Raw genomic sequence first — 9,178 nt, 5'->3', positions numbered from 1 at the left:
TTTGGTGTGTAATGGGTAGGATAAAGAGCACAAGTCCATTCTTGTTTGTAGCTCCCTGGCACAGCAGAACCTTGGAGCATAACCCAAGGGGGATAGGTGAAGTGTCTCTTGTAGAAGTGTTCTTTACATACATACAAACCCTGACCAAAATCCCAGACTGACCCCTCTCTGAAGGTTAAAAAAATAGAAGCTGGAAAGGGCCAGGGTGCCAATCTCAGCTGTAATGGAAGAGACAGATAGACCAAGGCACAGGCTATATGCTACTTTTCCAAAGGAGATTGATATCCTTACACTGGTTTTTTTTCCAGTCTGTAGCCATGTAATACATAGCAGCACCGACATCTTAAACTGGGGGGGGGGGAGGAAATGACACAGTGGCTTCCCTGACACACACACCCTCATACCATTGGCAGGCAAGGGTGTGGGCAAGGAAAGTCATCATGTAATGGCCACACTAAACATGGTGAATGCTGCTATTGTTACAACTGGGCAGTAGCAAACTAAACATATAGCTTCTGATCCTGGTAATGAACCATGTAGCAAAGGCCTAACACTGACTATGGGAGCAATGCATGGGGGGAGGGGGAGACACCCTTCAACTTTTGTTTGTTTAAAACAACTAGATCTGGAGTAGTGACACAGGGTGCTTCCAGACAAAGGCATCCTAGTGCTAACAACCAGAAGGCATCATGCAGCTGTTCTGTCTTTTTTCCTTAGCGGATTTTCTGCAGGAACAGAAAAAGACAGAAGTGGTGGGAAAATACGGGACAGTTATGATGAGTAGAAGTTGGCATCATTGGAACCCCTGTAAACTTCTGTGAATGAGGCAGGGTGATAGCATCTTAAAAGCCTCCTCTGGAAGCACAGCCTGTTTGATCAAGGAGTAAGATTTTATGAAGCCTTTTGCTCGATTAGCATTAGTTATCCCTTGAAACCTCAGCCATAAGAACTAGAACTCAGAAGTCTTTCGTCTCCAGGAGTGACCAGTGATCTACTTCAGAGCCTGCCCTTGAAGAAACTCTAGTTACTGCAACAGCGGAAAAATATATTAAAACGTCAGATGGGGGCATTGAGGAGGTTGTGCAAAGCACAATCCACAACTTTTACTGCTTAAGAAGTGTGCAGGCTATTGAAAAATAAGTTTGCTGAGTAGAACATTAATCTTGTTTCTAAGTCAGCATTCAAGCACTTTCCAGCAGCCCTCAGCCTATACTGACTACCTGCAGTTTCCCTGATATATTAAAGGCAGTTTTCTTACTATGCCATATATCTGATGTGCTCACTTCACTGACATTGATTTTCTTCTTATTCTTTTTAGTTTGGCTGATTCGTTCAGTATGAATAGCAACTCTCCTGGTTTTTCATAATCTGTTTCTACCTTAAGATGAAAACCTTCCTCTGCCTTCTTCATGTGAAAATGTGATGTGTTGTAAACTTGTAAATTATTTTGTTCAGCCATCCTTATACGTTACTTTTAGGGTGACCTTTGTAAAATTCCAGTGAATGAATATTCACAAGCCTCCCTCTAGCAGAACATGAATTTAACGTCACACAGTCTTTTATTGTGGGCAGAAGAAGCAGGATGGTTTCTTTCTTTTTTTTCCAGCAGTTGTAATAAAATGTTCAGAACAGTAACAAAATGCAAACATGGTATGATGGTGATGATATACTGTAGCAGTCAGCAATAAGTAACTTATTATGCTACTTTTTGTAGCCTGCCATGTTCCTGGGAAGGGCCCCTATAATCAAAATTAAAGGACATAGGATCTGATTTGGAAGCATGAATTATCCCCAGTGATCAGATACAGTATAGGCACACGAAGAACTATCCATTCTGGAATGTATACACAAGGAAAACATAATGGAAGTTTCCTACTCTGTTTGATACTCAATTTGTTCACTCAGGCACAGGATATGAAAGGATCCTAGATGGCTGAAGTCATGCCTTAGTGTATATTGTCATAATGTTTTATATCTTGCCATTTCTGTGGCAAATAATTAATTTGTTGGTTTGGAGAATATCATCAGAATTGGTCAGCAATTCATATTGACACATATGACTTATACTGAATACTATGATGATTCAGAAGTTCCCTTCTTTCAAAATTTCTCTTCAGTTCTACTCATCATATCCCTTAATATACCTCCCAGTTCCTAATAGCCAAGAATATTAATACTTTTTTTCTCTTCACACAAGTATACATGCTGAGAATTGAACTATTTGCTTCTGTCTGTGAAGTATTTCTCAAATATTCTCTTATAATGGCTAACGAGAAGGTGTTTATTGCTAGGGGGCAGTGTACGTTGGAAAAATCCCGTACTATACTACAAATGTCTTACCAAAACTGACATCTACAAACCAGATGTCAGCTCTGCCAGTCCCCATACTGATCATTGCTTATCCAAACATAGAAGTATATCCACATGGACAGCAGAGCAACAGTAGATCTAGGCCCCATACTGAGTTATTGCTCCATGATGAGATACTCCCCAGGATAAGGCGTGTGCTTTCTGTTTGCTTTCACATTTGCAGTTATGGGAAACTGTATCTGGCTTAGTGCCCTAATTGGCTCCAGTTAGATCACCTGTTCTGCAAGAAATGGAATCCAGAAATAAATATGCAACTGTCCATTTAGACAACTTCACCAACCACAAATCCAGTTCCCCACCTACCGGGGAGCCGCCATTGTGAGCGCACGCAGGTCCTGCAGCAGTGGCGGCAGCACCTTCCCTCGGCATGAGCGCCGAGTAGGGATGGGGGAGAATTTCTCCCCGAAACTTCGGGGGGCCGAGTGCCAACGCACTCGGCCCCCCGAAATCAGCAGTGAAATTCTCCGCCACGCCCCCGCCACCCCCCCCGTGATGGGACTTACCTTTCACGAATGTCCCTCCTGGCAGCGGTTCGTCGGGTCTTCGTCAGGGGCGGGGGCGGCAGCCGGTCTTTTGACCGGCTGCCGCCGCCGCCATTACAAGGAAAGTTAAAAAAAAAAAACCACCCCCGTGATAGGCTACGTAATGATTAACGTGGCCTATCACGGCTAGATTTGCAAAGTCAGCCGTGATAGGCTACATTAATCATCACGTAGCCTATCACGGGTGACTTTGAAAGAAAAAAAAAAGCGCGTATGTGAATGGCGGCTCCCTATGGGGGCCGCCATTTGCGTATGCACTTTTTTTTTTTTTTCAAAGTCACCCATGATAGGCTATGTGACGATTAACGTAGCCTATCACGGCTGACTTTGCAAATCTAGCCGTGATAGGCTACATTAATCGTTAGTAGGGGTGCACAAAAGTCACTTACCTGGTCTCGCAGCTTTTCGCGGTGGGGGGGAGGCACTTCGCTGCTCTCCCCCCGAAGTTCAGGCCGGGGGGGGAGGCTTCCCGCCTCGCCCGGCCGAAATTCAGGCCGGGGGGGAGGCTTCCCGCCTCACCTGGCCAAAATTCAGGCCGGGGAGGAGGCGCCTCGCCTCGCCCGGCCGTGAAATAAAAAGTTAAAAAAAAAAAACGCCTCTGTGATAGGCTACGTGACGATTAACGTAGCCTATCACGGCTAGATCTGCAAAGTCAGCCGTGATAGGCTACGTAAATCGTCACGTAGCCTATCACGGGTGACTTAAAAAAAAAAAGCGCGTACGGCTAATGGCGGCCCCCATAGAGAGCCGCCATTCACATTCCTTATTTGGTCGCTGTAGTCTATGTAAAGATTACATAGACTATGGCGAAAATAAGGGCAACGCTATTTGCGTTGCCCTTATTTTCGCCATAGTCTACGTAAATGTAGTAAATGTAGTCTATTTTTTTTTTCTTTCAAAGTCACCCGTGATAGGCTACGTGATGATTAATGTAGCCTATCATGGCTGACTTTGCAAATCTAGCCGTGATAGGCCACGTTAATCATTACGTACGCCGCCGGGAGGGACATTCGGGAAAGGTAAGTCCCGTCCCGGGGAGGGTGCAGGGTGTGGGGGGGTGCGGAGAATTTCTCTCCGAAACTTCTTCAGGGGGCCGAACACGTTGGCGCTCGGCCCCCCGAAGTTTCGGGGAGAAATTCTCCGCCAACCCTAATTACGTAGCCTATCACGGGGGTAGTTTTTTTTTTTTTTTCGCAGCCGGGTAGACGGGGCGCTTCTACCCGGCCTGACTTTCGCCGGCGAGGGATGGGGTGCCTCCCGCCCTGCCTGAATTTCGGCTGGGCAAGGCGGGAAGCCTTCCCCCCCTCGCATGAACTTCGGGGGGAGAAGCGAAGCACCTCCCCCCCACCTCGAAAAAAGCTGCGGGACAAAGTAAGTCCCTTTCGTACATCCCTAGCGCCGAGCCAATCAAAAGGCTGGTTGTCTCCACTGGCGGGAACAGAGGCAGGTAGTTCCCTCTCTTGGCCATCTGAGGCTCATAGAAGAGCGAGGACCCGTGTGTTTGCTGGCCCCTTTGCTATTGCAAGCTTTCCCACCCATCCACACCTGGAAATAGTAGATCTTGCAATGGACAGAAGTCAGTCGCCGGTAACGGGGCTGGGAAGGAATTTTACCTGTCTTCTAATTGGCAAGAAACGGGGGGAGGGGGAGGGTTTTTGCCTTCCTCATTGCAAGTGTAGTCCGTGTGTGAATAAGTTGAACTATTTGAGTGCTCCCTTGGTAGAATTGTATTGTTTATGTCACAACTTTTTTGGGCATAATAGGCATTGGGCTGGCTCAGTTTGGAAGGGAGAGCAGGATTGGGCTCCCCACTTCCCTGTGGTGGGATCCCCTTAAGGGATCTGGGTGGGTGTGGCACCAAGACCAGGCCAGCGTGGTGGCTGCAGGCATGCCACATCCAGGGTGGAGGGAAAGGGTTCACATCAGTGGTCTGCGCCATGGTGGGCCTCTGACCCTTCCACCCATCACCAACACTCCTTGCAGGTGGGCCAGAAAGGAATATTGGGCAGCAGGTGGGCTGCCCAATGGAGGATCCATGCCCTGTGCCTCCACCAATCCTATTCAAATCAATAAAGTTGTGGCCAATTTAATATCCCATTTAAGTTGGTGTCTGTGGTTGGTTCCTTTCATCCGTCACATGGACACAATTAGACACTATGCTGCACAGTCTTTGTGCTGCAATCCTGGAAAGGATCTGTTCATGGAACAATTTGTCATGCAGAATCTCCTATCTCTGACCCCTCAAAATGTAGGCAATGTACTCCAAATTAATGGATCTTCTTCCCAGTAGATGTGTTCATATTTACATGCCAGCGATCAATCTATGGTTTGATTTGAATTTCAATGAAACATACATCTAAGAATCGCCACATGTGGAGAGGTAATATTTTACTCATACTGTACGATCATGTAAATTCATTTAACTCTGTGGAGTTTCTCCAGGTTTACAGTTGGGTGGGAATCTGACTTTCCAAATGCCCAGCCTAGCGAATTATTCTTTCATCCTAATCGCTAACCCCAGCCTTCATTATTTGCCTCCTTCCTGCAATTAAGAAAAACATGGACAGATTTCCTTGGTAGCATTTTCTTGCCTAGCAGGAACACAAGTGGATCCATCATTTATTTCAGTCCTGTTTCTCCTTCCAGACATTTGTAACAATTTATTGCAATGGCTTGCTTAATCTTAACGCTGCATTTTTATCCATCTCTTATGGCAAATTTGTATCAATGTATGTATTAATTACCAGACTCCATATAAAATTAATTCAGAAATATTGCTGCTAGCTATTAAAATCCCATGATTCAATTATTCATAAATTTAAAGCAGACCAATTACATTTTTCATGTTTCAATTTTTGTTTGTTTGAGTGTACATACAATGACATAAGGATTTTAAGTTATTGTAAATATATTTTTGTTAGGCATATATATGGAATTTTTATATATGAATTTTAAATATAACTAATTCTCCAGCACTGAGAATTTTTAATGTAGGCATCATTCTTTTTCATTTATGTTGATAATACTGCTCTCAGCAGTGACTAAAATACATATATATCCTTTCACCTGAAGCTAGGATATGATATTTATCTTCATAATTAATCAAACCAAACCTGAATCCAAAACAGGAACAAACCTTTATTTTTTCTTCAACCAGAAGAGAACCTGAACCATTATCTAAAATTTTTCAAATTGGAACAAAGATGCAAAAGGTTACCAATTCAGAATAAGGGTTTAATTAACACACACACACACGTATTTGTACAACACTAACCCACCAATGTGGGTTATCACGTTGTCTGAACGTAGTGCGTTTTCTGCAAGGTTGCTTGTTAACCATGCAGTGTGGCTTGTTAACCACCCTGAACAACCCAACAACAAGCCATGGGTTCTCAAGGTGGCTTGTTCAAGAAAAATAAACCACCCTGAACAACCCAACAACAAGCCATGGGTTCTCAAGGTGGCTTGTTCAAGAAAAATAAACCACACTGCATGGAGAACAAGCCACCCTGCAGAAAACACACTGCATTTAGACCACACGATAACCCACCCTAAGGAAGACACACTGCATTCAGACATGTTAACCTACCCTGCGGAAAATGTGTTGTGTTCAGACAACGCAATAACCCATGGTGGGTTAGTGTGTTGTGTGAACCCTAATGTACTTTGCCTTCAGTACATTTGGAAAGACAGGCAGTGTGTGTGTGTGTGTGGGGGGGTGTCAGTTCACAGATATGGAGGCCTCAAGGCTATGTTACATTTCCCATGGACTTAAATCAGTATGAGAGGCTGTGTATGGGTGTAGGTTTGGCTAGGCTCACTATTCCTCCTGAAAGTAATTGCAGCATTCCCAAAGGAGGTGGCATCTGGCTGCCATGTGCAGCTAATGAGCTCAAGCAACAATGAGAAAGATATAAAATGGACAAAAGACAAAAGGAAGGAGAGTGGAAGGAGAAGAAGACAAGGACTCCTGTCTGTGAAGCCATACAATAGACAAGTAAGTTTTGTTTTGGGAGACTCATTGGGATTGGGACTATCCATGAGTAAAACATCAGCCTCTATGATTAACCAGTTAACTCTTGTTTAAGGCCAAGCTGGAAAAATATTTAGATTTCTGAAAGAATTGAGAGATGAAACCATCTTTGAGAGGCAGGATCTCTAATAGCTTATCACAATCAGGTTTAGAAGTCTTGACAATTCAGAATGGATCCAATTTTAAATCAGCCTGATTTCATATTTCTATCATTTCCAAATTAATCCACTTTAATGGACCTATCCTGAATTAGTCACAGAATTTGAATGGTCTTTGGGGGTTATTTTGAGTGTTTGTGAACGGCTTATGAAACTTACTGCCTAGCATTCAGGGAGGAACTACATGGTGCATGCAGGAAAACCCAAATGTCTCCTTCTTGTAGGAAAATCTGGAAATGCCAATTTGGAATTGAAAATCAGAGGGGGACAGGAGGCTTAACCTTCCTCCTGCCACTTTTCCAAAGGAAATGCCTCCCCCCAGCTGCTTCCCCCCTGCCCCCCACCCCAGATTTTACATGTGTGTTAGCAAGACTAAATATATGTCTGGAACAGGGGGAAGCAGCTAAAGGGGAAATTATGGTGGTAAAGTGGTGTGGAACCCTGTACAGTCTGGAACCCTGGAAGTGGCTTAAGGGGAAATTTTGGTGACAAAGTGGTATGCAGCAAAAGATTAAGCCTACTCTTCCCATGCTTCTCTCCCAAAGCTGCTTTGCCTCAAAAGAAGTTTCTGTTGGAATTTTGCTATACCTGCTTGTGTGTAATACATAGTTCCTCCATTAGATATTTCCCAAATAGTGAATAACTATAATGTCTGAGTCTTCTTCCCACTGCTGTCATTAGTATACAGCCAGTTTCCTGGCAACAGATCTAATGAGGGACAGAAGATATGATAGAAGCCTTTGTGCACAGAATTTTTAGAGTGTTGCTATATTCATATGTTTCACAGAAAATGCCATTGTGGTAATGCTATTCAAATCAAAAGGAAACACACTGCCAAAGTCCAATGATTTAAAAATAGCTTATCATCACATAATTTGTCTAATGCAGCTGGTGTAATTTTGGCTAATCTAATTCTTCTTGATCTAATATTGATATTCAATCTGCAATTAAAAAGATGTTTCTAGTTCTAATTTACAAACATACTAATAAAAACCTCTTTTTTAGAAGAGGAAAGTAGGTATTTATTACCCTAAAATGCTTCATTTTACCTTTCATTTTATAATTAATTATTCTGTCTTCTTTGGTTTTGCCATTCCCATTTGTTTTGCTTTTGGTTTATGGCAAAGCTAAACCAGTGTGACTGAAAAAGGGCTTGCATGCTTCTAAACACAAACCAATCCATATAGAAGTAATACTTTGAATAAACACTTAAAGGCCCAGTTCCAGCATAATGTGACTTCCTATGGATATGTATCTAGGAGAATCCAGTATCAAATAAATGCAACAGCTACTGAGATTCTTACAAAAGCGCTTATTTTGCATGACAAGAAACTCCAGAAATCAAATGGACATAGATGCCATTAATAATAGAATTACTAATTATAACTACAATTGGTCCCCACTCTCTTGGCTTTTAGAAAGATGTATGTGTGAAGATGTCAATTTAGCATTTTAAATTGTGTAGTTTTTATGTTTTTAATGTTCTTGGTTTTATTATTTTAAGGTTTAACTGTTTTAAATTGTTTTGCACTGCCTTAATGGCTTTTTGACAAATAAGGTGGTATATAAATGTTAATAATAAATGTAATTTGCTTATCATTTTGCCCAGTGCTAATAGTTGGAAGCTACATAAGCCACTCACAAGACCCATGATCTAGTTGTGTGTCCTAACCAACCATTTAGGAATCAATCAATAAAAAGGATTTGGATGCAATGCAGAGTAAATTAAGAATACTTCTGATTGGTTTCAATGAGATATATAACTGCTTTCAGGACTTAGTCACACCTAGCTTTAGGAATCTGTTTGGGGTCGTTATTGTTAACACAACTGTTAATTACTTTGAAGGAAGACCATGGGTGGGAAAATAAAATCTATTGCGTTTCTGCAATTGGCCACAGCTGGAAATGTGAACAGGGTTACACATTATGTAAATGCTGGTTATTACTGGAAAGCAATTTCTTTTTATTTGTCTTTTACTCTGAATATTCATGAACAGTCAGTTTAGCCACATAAGCAACTGCACAGTCCTTCTATTACCATGGGCTTTTGCAGTAAAACAGTTCTATAACACTCT

The sequence above is a fragment of the Heloderma suspectum genome, chromosome 1 (assembly GCF_057233095.1).
Source record: "Heloderma suspectum isolate Gila_16-S chromosome 1, 16-S_ref, whole genome shotgun sequence".
Taxonomy (NCBI): domain Eukaryota; kingdom Metazoa; phylum Chordata; class Lepidosauria; order Squamata; family Helodermatidae; genus Heloderma; species Heloderma suspectum.
This window is presented reverse-complemented; position numbering follows the sequence as displayed.